This window comes from Phoenix dactylifera, chromosome 3 (genome assembly GCF_051530095.1).
Source record: "Phoenix dactylifera cultivar Ajwa chromosome 3, Ajwa_hap1_PhDact_Kaust_v1.1, whole genome shotgun sequence".
NCBI lineage: Eukaryota > Viridiplantae > Streptophyta > Magnoliopsida > Arecales > Arecaceae > Phoenix > Phoenix dactylifera.
Window position 1 is genome coordinate 31529757 of NC_143192.1, and position 16063 is coordinate 31545819.

A 16063-nucleotide genomic window follows, 5' to 3' on the forward strand; every position below is an offset into this window, starting at 1 on the left:
CGGACGTGATCAGTCTCCAGCCCAGCCTTCGACTCGGTCGGCTCCGGATGATACGAGGAGGGACGCGCCGAGGCCCCGGCCGAGCAGGACCCTGTCAATTCCAGGGGCGACCCCCGCCCCGAGCGTGGTCAGCATGACTCTTCCCCAGGCGATGGGTAAGGGTAAGGCTGCGGAACCACCGTCCGACTCCGGGAAGAAGTCGGGGTCGGCCTTCACTTTCGCCGGCGCCCGAAACCTCATCGAGACGGTACTGCTGGAGAAGGACCGCAGGCACGGGTGAAGGAAGTGATGCTTCGAGATTGCCGCCATCCCTCGGAGAGGCGCGCGCGCTTCGAGCTCCCCGTCTTCTTTATGGCGTATGGCGGTTGTTGCTGACCTGGCAGTCTGAGGATTTCGGCGGACATCCCTCCTTAATGGCGTCGATTCGCCTTTGGGGCGCGAGCGACCCTTCGGCAGCCAGGCGTCCTCTGGAGTTCCCCCGTAACACTATCGATTGCCCCATCACAGGCCGGAAATGTGATACTATTGATTGCCCTGTCACGGGCCGGAAACGTGACCGGGATGTAGCCCAAAGTCGGAAAGATAATTGATCCGGATCAAGTTAACATGGAATGGAAAGAAAAAGCATTGAAAACAGTCATAGTGATTTATAAGCTATATATACTATATCATTCTTATGTGGCTGGACTTTCATTGATGCTTGATGTGCATACTTATATTGATTATTTGAGCCTTTTGATAGCCGGTTTATGATTTCATGAAATGTGCATCGATTTGTCGTGGCTTTCAAATTCATATTATTATTGTGTTGGTATGGATGTGTAGGGAATTCTTACTGGGCTGTAAAGCTCACCCCCCTCTTCTTCTTTTTCTTTACCAGAGTTGCAGGATGCATAGATTTGGATGGGATGGGCGCAGAGTGCGAGTACCAGAGTTATTAGTTAGTTAGTTTGTTTATCCTTCTTTGATGTCGATGAACATTTAAAGATTTTGTAATTGAACCAATTTGTTTATTTGGACATGTCGGATTTATCTATTTGAATTATTAAATTAGTTGTGGATTTATTGGAATTTTTGTTAATCATAGGCCTTGCATGATCTTTAGGGCACTGCTCTAGGGCTCATGCGGCCGGTCGCGTACCGGACCCGGGTGATGGGTTCGGGGCGTGACAGAGTGGTATCAGAGCTTAAGGTTATGGTATCCTAGAGTTTAGGTTTAGATGAGAGTGAGTGGGGGAAGAATATTAAATAACTTACTAAAGTACCCCATAGATACATTTTCTTTGCAATCTTAAAATGCTAAAAGTAACTTGTGTAGGTTGATATGGCACGAGGGAGTGGACGTGGGCGTAATAGGAGGCCGACTCACTTTGCCGATGGCTCCGCTGCTTGGACGCCCTCCGAACAACAAGAAGGTGCTCCACCCTCGCCGGCCAGGAGTATGCACCGGCAGGAACAGCACGTCAACCCTATTGGTAGTGCTCTGAAAGTGGGAACCCCGGAAACTCCAAGGACAGGAACCTCGGGTGAGCCTGGAATTCAGCCTAATGAACCACTGAGTGCTTCCCAGATGATGCAAACAATGATGCAACAACAAGCTACTTCCCGTTCAGACATGATGAGAATGATCGAGATGCAACAACGCTTCATGGAACAGCAGCAACAATTTATGCAGCAACAGTTACAACATCAGCAGCAGCAGGTGACTCCTCAGTACCTACAGGGGGCTACAAGTCGGCAAGTCGGCAGGAGCATCATGTCAGTTTGGCAGAATTCAAAAAGTTTGCACCTTCAGCTTTTAAAGGCACTTCTGACCCTTTAGAGGCTGAGACTTGGCTGAACAAAATGGAAAAGGTTTTCAATGCTCTAAGATGCCCTGATGAGGATAGGGTTACTTTTGCTACATTTATGCTGCTGGGAGAAGCGGATATTTGGTGGAATGTGGAAAGAGGAAAGATGGGACAGAACGCTACACCTTTGACTTGGGAAGGATTTAAGGAGCTTTTCCGTGACAAGTATATTCCCCAAAGCGTGAGACGGCAGAAATTTCGAGAGTTTACCCGATTATAGCAGGGGAATATGACGGTCGCAGAGTATGCTGCAAGGTTTGAGGAACTGGCCAGGTATGCCCCAGGACAGGTGGAGAATGAAAGAGAACGAGCTGAAAAGTTTGAAGGCGGACTTAGAGCCCGAATAAGACAATAGGTGTCTACCTTCGAGCTTTCTTCCTACAAGGATATGGTTAACAAAGCTTTGGTAGTTGAAAGGGGCTTGAATGAAACTCAAGAAGAGAGGGAAAGAACTCTGAAAAAGAGGAACAGACAAGCTGAGTTACAAATTAAGCATGGCAAAGATATTGAATCGAGGCCCAAGAAGCAAACTACTGTGAATGATGAAACTCAGCGCAAGAATACTGTAAAATGCTATAGATGTGGCGGCCCCCACTATCGAAGAGACTGTCACTGGTTTAATGGGAATTGTTTTTCATGTGGCCAACAGGGCTATAGGGCCGACACTTGTCCTAATCGCAGAGAGCAACAAACTCGATGTTGCAAAAATAAAATTGTTCTCCCAAGTGCAGGAGAATCGCACAAGTAGTAAAATCTCGGGAGTACGAAGTCGAATCCTCAGGGAACGATCTATAGATTATTAGTGTAATTTTTAGATGTAATTTTCAGTTAAATAAATTTGTGGATTAAAATGATGCTTTGGTTTTCAGAAATTAAATGCAAAGAATAATAAACAAAATTCAATGAAATAAAGATGGTAGGGATCTGGAATCCCCCTTGATGATATTGCATCCAAGGAATAAACTCTATGGTTCTTGATTAAAGATTAAATGTAGGATAGATCTAATCATAGTATATATTTCATGAACATATGAACTCAATTTCTAAGCATCCGTCGTGCTTTCTACGTCTACGACGAATCAAATACTAAAGCAATCCATATATCAATAATCATAATCCATTAAAGATCTATCTATGAAATAACTACGCATGAATCAAGAACATATCAATAAATATAAACCATTGAAAGCAAAAGTTTAGAGTTTACTTCAAAGAGCAATACATCAAAGGTTCCTCCATCACCCTCCCTAAGAAATTAGCCACTCATTGAAAACATTAATCCCCGTTCATTTTCTTCCTTTTTTTTCTTTTTCGGAAACAGGGGCTCCCCTGTTTCTTCAATGGGACTCTCCTCTGGTTTTTTTTTCAATGGGAAAGGATAAGCCCCCCTTTCCCCCACCGAGAGAGACCTTATATATCCCCCTTGATGGATCTCTCATGCCAGCTGCAAGATACCTGGATGCGGAATCATGGAAGCTCGGACGTGGACGGCTGGATGAGGGATCGACGCTCGGATGAGAGCTGATCGCGGAAATCCTGGGATGCTGATCATCTTCGGACGCGGAGGGACGGCTGGATGAGGCTGTGATTGCGGGTGAATCGCCACGGACGGCTGCGGGATCTGGGGAAGAGATGCGGAAGAGGCTCGCGGGATGTGCTGTGAACGCGGACGCTGGGATCGCGGACGCTGAGATCACGGACGCGGAGAATTTGCACGCAGACGGCCGGAAACTTAGCTGGGATGCGGGATCTTCAAACGCGGACGGCTGCAGGATGTCGGGAAGTTGGGTAGCGAACGGATGAGCTTGAGATGGAGCTGGGACACGGAGACTGCGAGGAAGACGGAAGGCTGGGAGCTGATGTGGCTGGAACTCCGAAGAAGCTGGATCGTTGCACGCGGAGAAGACGGGAAGGAAGGGGGGTGCATGCGGACGCTGGGAGGTGCGTGGACGGCTGCATCGCGGGAACTGGCGCTTGGATGGATGGGATGCGGACGTGGAAGCTTCACGGGTGGATCACGATCACGGAGCTGGGAGGCAGACGTGTGGACCGGAGGTTGCTTGGACTGATCTCGGATGCTGGATGGGGGATTCGCGGATGAGGCAAACTGGGATGAAGTCGGGACTTGGATGGTGTGCTGGAGCTTGAAGCTTTGTTGCCCAGTAGATACAACCCAAGAGGGGGGGTGAATTGGGTCTTTTTAAACTTTTAGACTACTTCTAAAACTTTTCAATTAATTATGCTAAGTTATATAGATGCACAGTGAAATTTAAACTTAGCAACAGTTTGATGTATAGAATGTGACTAGATTGAATATGCTTGCAACTAAAGGATGCGCGGATAAAAGTTAAGCAAGCAATTTATCTAAGTAAGTAAGTGAGTAAGTTAGATAATGACAAGAATCATTACAAACACAACAAACATATAGTGGTTCGGTGCACCCCAGCACCTACATCCACTCCCCAAGACCTCTTGAAAATTTCACTATAATCCTACAGATTACAGCCGGTTGTTTTACAAGCTCACAACCCAACTTGTTGTTTTGCGAGATAACAACGAACTCGGTCGGTTTTCACAGGCTCACCGACTAGAACCAACCGATTGTTTTCCCGGGTTCACAATCAAACCCAGTTGGTTTTTTCCACAGGCTCACCAACCACAACCTTACAACGATTGTTTTCCGGGTTCACAATCAACCCAGTTGGTTTTCCCAAAGGCTCACCAACCACAACCTAACACCGTTGGTTTTCTCTTTGGCTCACCAACTAACCTTAACCCCTTGATTCAATCCCTTAATTGAATCAAGTTACAAGATATTAAAACTAAGGTTTAAAGACAAATACAAGCTTCTCACTTAAGCAGATATAGCAAATATAAATAAGTAAGGTAAAGAGAAGAAGCCCTCAAACTAATTCGTAGATGGAGGAACTCGGCTTCTTCTTCACTTGACCCTCTTCTGATTTTGCACGAAGTAGAGGATCACCGAGGCAGCACACAGTTGAAGAGAAAGCTTTGGGATTCACTCGGATGCTCTTCTTCTCTCTATTTGCTTTGAATGGCCCTTTTGTGCTTTTGGGAGATTTTTCTTTGAGATCTCTTTTCTAAATGTTTTCTCCCACTTCCATACCTTCTCCCCTAGCTCTCCTCTTGATTTTATAGCTTTTGATGGCGTGGAAACAAAAAACTAGCCGCTAGAGACAAAAATAGAGCCGTTATGCATATTCTGCAACTTCTGACAATGTTTCCGTTGGGATCGGAGTCGACTCGCGCGATCTGGAGTCGACTCGACTGTTGCAGGAGTCGACTCATGCTTTTCTGGAGACGGCTCGGCAACTGTTCAAAATTCGAATTAAAATGCTGTCTCGACTGGGAGTCGACTCGACTTATCCTGGAGTCGACTCGACTTATCCCGGAGTCGACTCCCCAAAGTCTGGAGCTGACCTGGCACTCTTGGAGTCGGCTCATCCCAAGAAATCCATGGATGTATTTTTCAACTTTGCTCACTCGAGTCGACTCGGAAATTCTGGGAGTCGACTCGGCGCTGAGAGTCCGACCTCCCGAGCTTCTGTCTTTTGGCTCGTGCTGTCTCGGAGTCGACTCGAACTGTCTCGGAGTCGACTCGGCCCTCAGTATCCAAAAACAGTCTTCTGTCTTTTGGGGTCGCGCTGCCTTGGAGTCGACTCGAACTGTCTTGGAGTCGACTCGCCTCTCAGAGACGAAAATACCGTCTTCTGTCTTTGGGGTTGCGCTGCCTCGGAGTCGACTCGGATTTTGCGGGAGTCGACTCGGCTCTCAGTGTCTGAAATTGGCTCTCTGACTTTTTTGCTTGTTTTCCTCTGGGAGTCGACTCTAGCTTCCTTAGGAGTCGACCTGCCAGCCATCGGAGTTGACTCGAGTTCTTCAGGAGTCGACTCGGCTCTCAGAGTCCAAAATAGCCTCTCTGTGTTTCTGTCTTGTTACTCCCTGGAGTCGACTCGTACTATCCAGGAGTCGACTCGAGGACTATTCTTTTGGATTTTTCTTTGAATTTGCTCGTCCAACTTGAGTCCTTTGAACTTGAAACTTGGGCCAATAAATTGTAGCTTTCTTCCAACTTTTCTTGAGAGCTTTGGAGGCCTTCTTGTGTTCTTCCAACTTACTATATTCCTTGCAAAATAACTATCTTTCTCCTTACAACACAAACGTTAGTATTTATACTTCAAGGTTTTGTGATCATCAAAATCAATCTTTAAATCAATCTTTGGGTCATCAGTCTCCCCCTTTTTGATGATGACAAAACTTGGAGTATATGCAATATAAAATATATTGTGTTCTAGAAGTAGTGCATAGCTAAGTTGCATGAAGTAGAAAACATATATATTTAAAACATACTTCATGATAATGCTTTAGATTTAATCAGCTTAACATAATCAACATATCTAAATTTAAGCTGGTTTGTATTCAATTCAAAACATAAAGCATTGTGAACATATATTTAGATATTTCTTCCCCTTTTTGACAACATCAAAAAGATAGTGAAACATTAAGCACAAAGATAAGACTACTCAAATATTTCTTTTTCTTATTGTACTCTGATTTGCATGTCAAATTATTGCAGGGATATGAATCATATAACTCAAGGCAATAATATTAGAATAAGATTAATGAGCATAGATCAGAGCCAATTAAGATAATTTCAGAGCAGAACACATCGAATGTGATTCCAAGGATAGTTTTCAACTCAAGTGTAGATGGAATCTTTCTTAAGTTAATTCAAGAAGTACCACGAATGATATTCAAAGAAAGCACGAATGGAAATCTAACCTCTCTTCAATAATAAGTATGAAAGCTTGTTCATTTAAGATCTTTTGCCCAATATATTAAGTATTTTATCAACATGAGAGCAATTTAATTAATTTTCAGAGTATAAGTGCAGTATATTAAGTATGATTGCAAAGTTCTTTTATGGTGTAAAAATATTGTGGCATAAATGCCAAAAACATGAATTCATGCAATTTATGATATATCTTAGAGCATACATAAAATTCAAAGCTTTGAAGGTTCTTATAAAAACTTTAATCCTTAAAAAAAATTTTGGTACATATAATAATGAATTAGCACAAAAATTGAAGTTCTAAAGAACAAGCCAATGAGACCTCATCAGTAAATTTCAAAAATAGGTTTTCTAAGAGATACTCAAGAAAATTCAACACATAATTCTTTCCCTTTTTCATTAAGTTAGAGGCTCTTAAGATCAACTGTTTGAATTGCAATTTGGTTCATGATTTATGCATAAGATATGTTAACCAAATAACAAGCCTCAAGGTGTATCATAAAGATTTGTATATTTAAATTTCAGATGATACATTTTGAAGAGCATTAGGATCACTTTTCATTTAGTATGCTTTCTCTCTCCTTTAGTTATAGATTTATGCGATTAAGTTTCAGCTTATTTTCATAAGACTCAATGTTTGAGATAAGACAACCTTTATAGAACTCATCTCAAGGTATAAACTCATTATATGATTAAAGCAAGTCTTGCACTATAAAGAGGTTCATTAAAATCAATCCATAAAAAGATACTGAATATCTAAAGCTCCCCCTCAAAAGATGCATTCTTCTTTAATCATTCTTTTCTATTGTTGAATTTCAGATTTTAATGATAAACGTGAATAAGACTGAAATTCTATGATATCGAGAATGTAGAGTAATCTAGTATTATTCAAAATTTGTGGCAATTACTCTTTCTAATCCTTCAAGAACAAGTTATGCTTTCTCTTAATCTTAGAGAAAATGTATAGAAATATTAAACAGAAAATGATTCATTTTAAGCTCAGTTTCTTTCAAAAGCATTTACATTTTCTTTCTTTTAGAATCATTTGAGTGAGCTGAAATATTTCTAGCTTTAAGATCATTCACTCTATATATATTCTGATGGAAGTCTTGAAGAATGTAGGAGAGAAAAACATATAGATGATCATTGAGGTATATATATTTATAGAATTCTATTTCTTAATCATAGTTTTTCAGCAATATATACATGAAACACAATAAATCTTTTTAATATCAAAATAAAATCATATATTTAGAAATTTTTGTTTTCAATCAAGATCATCGAAAGACACATCATTTGGACCAATATTAGTATACTTTAAAGATAAGAAATGATATGTTTCGGATGCGTATCGGAGCAATCAACCAAGGCATCAAAATTAATTTTGTTTTTCTTACATTAAGATTTTATTTAGAGATCATATTGAGTTTAAGCTTTTATACAAAATCAGATTCTGAATTTCATAAAGATTTTCAATAGAGTCTTTCAAATCATAATTTGAGATATGTATCTTCCACATTGTAGCTCATCTTAAATCATTATGACTGAAAACACATATTTCAATAACATTAGAGCACTTTCAGAATCTTTATATTTAATATTGAGTTTCGATACACAATGGAGGATATTTTAACAAGTATTAGGACATTATGTATCAAAGTTAGGCAAGTAGAAGGATAGATCAAGATCAATTCAAAATAGAAATATCCTTCTCTTCCTTTTTTTTTGCAAATCTATTTAACTTTCAAAGATAATCGTGAATGACAAATCTGAAATTTCTTTTCAATAGTACCAGAATAAAACATTCAATCAAATTATTTAAGCATGGAGCATTACAAAATATTGAGAACCCATAATTTCAGACATCATGCCACATGCAAAATATATTATGTGTTAAGTCATGCATTAAAATAACAAGCATGTCAATGATCAATTCTTTTCAAATAAACTCTCCCTATTTAAACATACTTTTGCACTGATTTCATCCTTAAGGTGTGTTTCTAAGTGACTAAAACTTGACTCGATTCTTCTTATATACTTTCATTTACTTTGTCATTCATTTTTTTTTGAATTTCTTTTCTTAATCAATTAACAAACATTTTGTTATTGTTTTTCGTTTTTACTTTCTTATGCTTTATACTCTATTTGCTCCCTATCCGGTGGAGTTGGAAGGGGCACGAGGTACTACCACTAGCCTCCCTCTTGTGCCGTCCCTAATATACCCTACACCGAATAGTTGGGTCAAATAGTGTCGGGTACTACCACTAGCCTCCCCATTGGCACCATCCCTATGATGAGCAATATAGAAAGGTTAAAATGTTCACTTCAAACTCTCCCTGTTTAAGTGTAATTAATTATGGATTTTATCCCATCCAAATGTGCCGAATATATTATGCTTGTTTTGCTTTTCCTTAAGATTGAAGTATTTGCCTTTGCTTAAATTTTACATCTCTTGAATAATATCCATTTTTTTTTCTTTATCTCTCTCTCTTTTTGTTATTCTCAAGTAATTTACATGAAAGAGTAGAATAAAGAAATAATCTTATGTATCATCTAGATGTATATCATGCAAACAATATTTTCATTGTGCTCAAGGATTCATAATTTCTCACAAGTTATTTTAAATCAAAATTTTAAGCATAAACTTGTGTATTTCATGGTTATGACATAGGCAAAGATATATTTTAGTTTGGGCAAACCATGAAACAATTTCTAAAAGTATAAGTCAATCAATATATATATATATAGACATGATATCAAAAATTTATAATTAAAGACTTTAATCATGCCATAATAAGATTTAAGTTATTGACTTTGCTCAATTAATTTATGAGAGAAGTATCTAGAATTACCAATTCATTCTGCATTCTTCAGTCAAATACCTACTAGATTTCTTATGTATGAACTTTTGGCTGAAGAAGGTCCTCTCTCTTGTTTGCATGTGAATGTTTATTGTATCTTACATGGAGATATCCTTCAAGTTGAGATCTCTCATTTTCTTGCTCAAGGATCCTGCATTATTAACAAACTCCTTTTCTTTCTTGAAAGAAAGTCATTAGTTTCTTCAAGATACAAAACATTCATCCAACATATTTTTTTTAACTAGATGACTCAATATAAGATATGACAATAGTTGCATGTTGAGTCACTTTATTCAAGAGATTGCCTAAATATAAGCAAGCACATATCACTTGAACTAAAGAGATAGTTTCATTAACCAAGATGGTTCAAGGACAAGCATGTGAGGCAATAGAAAGATTTATCAAGGTCAAATCAATTTTTTTATTTTCAGAATCAATTTAGTTTAGATTCTATTTGCTTAAGATAATTATCAATAAGACATGCTAGCTAAGTTTTGATCAAATTGCCTTAAACAATTGTTTCTATCAAAATCCAGATTATGATTCATTTGTTATCAATAAATTATGATTCATTAGAGTTAGATTGAAGTCTTGCACAAGGTCACATAATGATCACACAATCTGGTCTATTAGGTATATGATAAAATAATTATTCTATCATGCTTTTGATGCTTGTTCCAAATCACAAATTGCTTTATCATATTTGTAATGAGTGTTTTCAAATAAGGTGGTTATTTTACATAGATCCCCCTTTTTTTTTTAATGAAATAACCACACAGGAGTGTATTCTACACATTCATTTAACAGAATATAAAGCTCATAAAGCAAGCAAATGATAATGGTGATCTTTACTTCTAATCATGCAAGAATTTCATCAAGATTTATTTCATCTTTTCTTGATTTAGTCTTTTAGTAGTTATCAATTTTTCTTCATTAAGTGCATTTCTGAAAAACTCAATTTGGTTCTAATTATTAACAAGTTTTCAGATTGTTATATGTAAAAGATTAACCATATACATATATAATTTGATTTTAGTATTTTGATAATAAATCATTAGTCTCATAAAGAATAAACTGAATTGATATTTCTTCAACTAGAATCTTTTCATTGAATATTCTATACGCATTGCTTGATGAATGATATCCAAGAATAGAAATATCTTTATCAGATTTGGCATTATTTTCAAAAGACTATATCAAGCATATCATAAGCTACTGAAAAATATGAAAGATATGCAATAGATCATTTTCTATTTTTCAGAAGATCAAATGGAGTTTTCATCAATAATAGACCTAATAGAAACCATATATATGACAAGCAATGATGATAGCTTTTAACAAAAAATCATTTAAGTGTATGACTATCATACAACATTGCCTTCTTCATTTCTTCAAGGATTCTATTAATCCTATTTTACTTATAGTGTTCTTGGTGCAGAAACAATTGAATTCAATATTATTTTCTGTGCACAAGTTAATACAAAATTGGTTTTCAACACTATGCCATGATCTTTACTTTCATAGTTTGCAAACCTTTTTCATTTGATCCCTTTTTGTGAGTTTGTGCCAATGCAGAAAATATTTCAATTTAAGTGCCAAGAACAAAACCAATGTAAGCTTTTGAAAACTTAGTGTTGGAAACAACAACTTTAGATTTAGAAATTGATTTTTGTTTGTTTCCTTAGTTAACATGCATAGTAACCTTTGACCTTTCAGAAGATACTCTAAGTAAGCCAATGGCAAGGTCTTTTGAGATTAAGTACATACTAGCATGAGTTGATTTTATATCCCAAAGATGATTTCTTTAATCTTGGTATTCATAGTGCATATATTCAAAGGCATACCAAGTGCACATTTTCATATCTATGATCGATAAACAATAATGCCATGGATAAAAACTCTCAATCAAGCATATAGAGAATTCATAGAGTTATTCTTAGCAACTTATCCAATAGTGAGTAAATCATACTATAAAATGAAGTGATTTGATACTATTTTCAAAAGTATTTTCTATATCACAAAATTGATCAATACTTGCAATTCATATTTTAATCAAATACTAAAGCAAAAGTAATGATGAGATGCAAGAGTTACTGATTTCATTATTATTATTTTTTAATTACTTTTCATAAGTGTATTTTAAGTTTCACTCTTTAATGTGTGTCTAGAGCACTCATTTGTATGAAAGTTTCATTTGTTTCATGGGTATCTTGGCACACCTTCATCTACATCCTCATATTTTCATTTTGGGTACCCAAGCTTGCTTGGGTCCTTGAGAGTTAGGACATATAGTTCCTTTTGGAATCCAAATTTGTTTAATTATAATAACTTTACTACTTGATTTAATTATGTTAGAACGATAGGTAAAGTTGTTATGCCCATTCTTTTCATGTTTGAAATAAGTTATCTTGTTTAATGGTTTGCTTGGTGAATTGATAACCTTATTCTTTAGGGATTCATTGCTAAGTGAAGGAGTTAAGCCAAATTTTGATTTATCAAAATCAGCATGTTGGCTTTCAAACATCATTTTTAATCTTTCTGAACTTACAGTAAATTTGTTAATAAAAGACTTCAATTGGTTAATTTCTTTACTTAAGTTTTGATTTTCTTTAATTAAATTCTGATTTTTCTGAATTAATTGTTCTGAATTTAACCTTAAAATTTCATTTTCAGAATTTAGTTTATCTTGTATTTCATCATTAGAATTTCTTTCTTTTGAAATATTCAGATTTAGTTTCTTAAGATTTTTATTCTTCACCGCTAATTTTCTACATTCACCATACAAATCATGAAAAGCATTTAATAATTCATCATAAGAGAATTCTTCTTGAAAATCATTTGAGGTAAGAGTAGATTCAGATTTTACCTTGTCTTCTTGTGCCATAAAGCACGAGTTAGTTACCTCTTGTAGTTCCTTGGAGCTAATATCATCATTGTTGCTCCTAACTTTTAATTTCTTGCTTGACTCTTTCTTGGTCAAGGCTTTCTTTCTTTTTATCTCTTTCTTCCTTTCTTCTACCTTCCTCTTCTTCTTTGTCTTTAGGAAGCTTTTGAATCTTTCTTCCTGATTTAGAGTGTTTCCTGCATGCTCAATGTTAGTCTTGCAATTATCCTCAAGTAAACTAACATGGGGTTCTTCAGAAATATCATAAGTTGCTTCAAGAGTATCCCATATTTGTTTGGCAGATGAACATATACAAATTTGGTTGAAAATATTTTTATTAAATGCACAGTAGAGAAGGTTCATAGCCTTAGCATTTAGTTCAGCCAAATTTTTATCGAACATACTTTCAATTAATTTCGTGGGTGTGTGTAGGCCATTTGTTATGACATTCCATAACTCATAGTTTTGTGATTGAGTAAAAATTTTCATTCTAGCTTTCCATTGAATATAGTTAGATCCATCAAACAGTAAAGGTCTGTTTGTGGAAAGTCCCTCAGCAAGTAATACGTTATGTGGGGTTGTCATGATCTTTGGCTCTAGTCGGTTAAGACTACAAATAATATTTGAGCACCTGCTCTGATACCACTTGTTGCCCAGTAGATACAACCCAAGAGGGGGGGTGAATTGGGTCTTTTTAAACTTTTAGACTACTTCTAAAACTTTTCAATTAATTATGCTAAGTTATATAGATGCACAGTGAAATTTAAACTTAGCAACAGTTTGATGTATAGAATGTGACTAGATTGAATATGCTTGCAACTAAAGGATGCACGGATAAAAGTTAAGCAAGCAATTTATCTAAGTAAGTGAGTAAGTTAGATAATGACAAGAATCATTACAAACACAACAAACATATAGTGGTTCGGTGCACCCCAGCACCTACATCCACTCCCCAAGACCTCTTGGAAATTTTTACTATAATCCTACAGATTACAGCCGGTTGTTTTACAAGCTCACAACCCAACTTGTTGTTTTGCGAGATAACAACGAACTCGGTCGGTTTTCACAGGCTCACCGACTAGAACCAACCGATTGTTTTCCCGGGTTCATAATCAAACCCAGTTGGTTTTCCCCACAGGCTCACCAACCACAACCTTACAACGATTGTTTTTCGGGTTCACAATCAACCCAGTTGGTTTTCCCAAAGGCTCACCAACCACAACCTAACACCGTTGGTTTTCTCTTTGGCTCACCAACTAACCTTAACCCCTTGATTCAATCCCTTGATTGAATCAAGTTACAAGATATTAAAACTAAGGTTTAAAGACAAATACAAGCTTCTCACTTAAGCAGATATAGCAAATATAAATAAGTAAGGTAAAGAGAAGAAGCCCTCAAACTAATTCGTAGATAGAGGAACTCGGCTTCTTCTTCACTTGACCCTCTTCTGATTTTGCACGAAGTAGAGGATCACCGAGGCAGCACACAGTTGAAGAGAAAGCTTTGGGATTCACTCGGATGCTCTTCTTCTCTCTATTTGCTTTGAATGGCCCTTTTGTGCTTTTGGAAGATTTTTCTTTGAGATCTCTTTCCTAAATGTTTTCTCCCACTTCCATACCTTCTCCCCTAGCTCTCCTCTTGATTTTATAGCTTTTGATGGCGTGGAAACAAAAAACTAGCCGTTAGAGACAAAAATAGAGCCGTTATGCACATTCTGCAACTCCTGACAATGTTTCCGTTGGGATCGGAGTCGACTCGCGCGATCTGGAGTCGACTCGACTGTTGCAGGAGTTGACTCATGCTTTTCTGGAGACGGCTCGGCAACTGTTCAAAATTCGAATTAAAATGCTATCTCGACTGGGAGTCGACTCGACTTATCCCGGAGTCGACTCCCCAAAGTCTGAAGCTGACCTGGCACTCTTGGAGTCGGCTCATCCCAAGAAATCCATGGATGTATTTTTCAACTTTGCTCACTCGAGTCGACTCGAAAATTCTGGGAGTCGACTCGGCGCTCAGAGTCCGAACTCCCGAGCTTCTGTCTTTTGGCTCGTGCTGTCTCGGAGTCGACTCGAACTGTCTCGGAGTCGACTCGGCCCTCAGTATCCAAAAACAGTCTTCTGTCTTTTGGGGTCGCGCTGCCTTGGAGTCGACTCGAACTGTCTTGGAGTCGACTCGCCTCTCAGAGACGAAAATACCGTCTTCTGTCTTTGGGGTTGCGCTGCCTCGGAGTCGACTCGGATTTTGTGGGAGTCGACTCGGCTCTCAGTGTCTGAAATTGGCTCTCTGACTTTTTTGCTTGTTTTCCTCTGGGAGTCGACTCTAGCTTCCTTAGGAGTCGACCTGCCAGCCATCGGAGTCGACTCGAGTTCTTCAGGAGTCGACTCGGCTCTCAGAGTCCAAAATAGCCTCTCTGTGTTTCTGTCTTGTTACTCCCTGGAGTCGACTCGTACTATCCAGGAGTCGACTCGAGGACTATTCTTTTGGATTTTTCTTTGAATTTGCTCGTCCAACTTGAGTCCTTTGAACTTGAAACTTGGGCCAATAAATTGTAGCTTTCTTCCAACTTTTCTTGAGAGCTTTGGAGGCCTTCTTGTGTTCTTCCAACTTACTATATTCCTTGCAAAATAACTATCTTTCTCCTTGCAACACAAACGTTAGTATTTATACTTCAAGGTTTTGTGATCATCAAAATCAATCTTTAAATCAATCTTTGGGTCATCAAGCTTGGATGTGGCTGCACCTAGTCGGCTAATGCTCCTTCTAGTGTGCAACTGGGACCGACCCCATGTGGTTGACTAATCACCTACTATGATGCATCTTTCTGAACCCAATGTGCATTTTAACTTTGATTTCCGATCACCTGCACCCCACAAAAATATAATATTAATACAGCACTTCTATCATTATTTGTTAGCAATAATACTAATTTAAGTGATGTGTAGATCGCACTTTTGTGCTCTCATCACACCCCCCAACTAGTTATTGCTAGTCTCTAGCAATTAACAAGCAACTGATAAAATGAGAGTACAAAAAGTGTTGGTTGGTCCTTTGATGTTTTATTAGAACTAATTGCATAAAATTAAGATAAGTACTCACTTTCGTAGGAATCATGATTGCACTTAGCACGTGCAACAAGCCGTTAAACCCCTAGGTTACCCTAGTGGACGAGTGTTGTCTCGTGAGGGTTTTCAGGGATGTTACCCACAAACATCATGAATTATATGACATGAGATTCTAATAAAAATAAACCCTAAGCTAATACACATGTAATTAATTGACATATATTTTCAAGTATGGCAACCGTCAAAGCAAGGAAATATAAAAGTGAAGTGTGCATCAAATCGCATGACTTTCCTAGAGTACTAATACCTCCACCACAACAGGGCACCGCCTGAGTTTTAGGTGCACTACTCAAGTTCACAATATTTTCTACAATTCGTTAGAACCTGATCCATCAAATTTTCAGAATATCACATGTCTAAATTTGTCAAGAATGGTTCGCATGTAAAGAAAGAGCTATCAATCCCAACTAAACAACCCGGGTACACAGAGGTCCAACACAATGGAGTCAAACCAGTCATTACCACATGTCACTAGGTTCAGCCTAACCAACTCATTCATGCTTATTTTTATTTTATTTCATATATATATATAT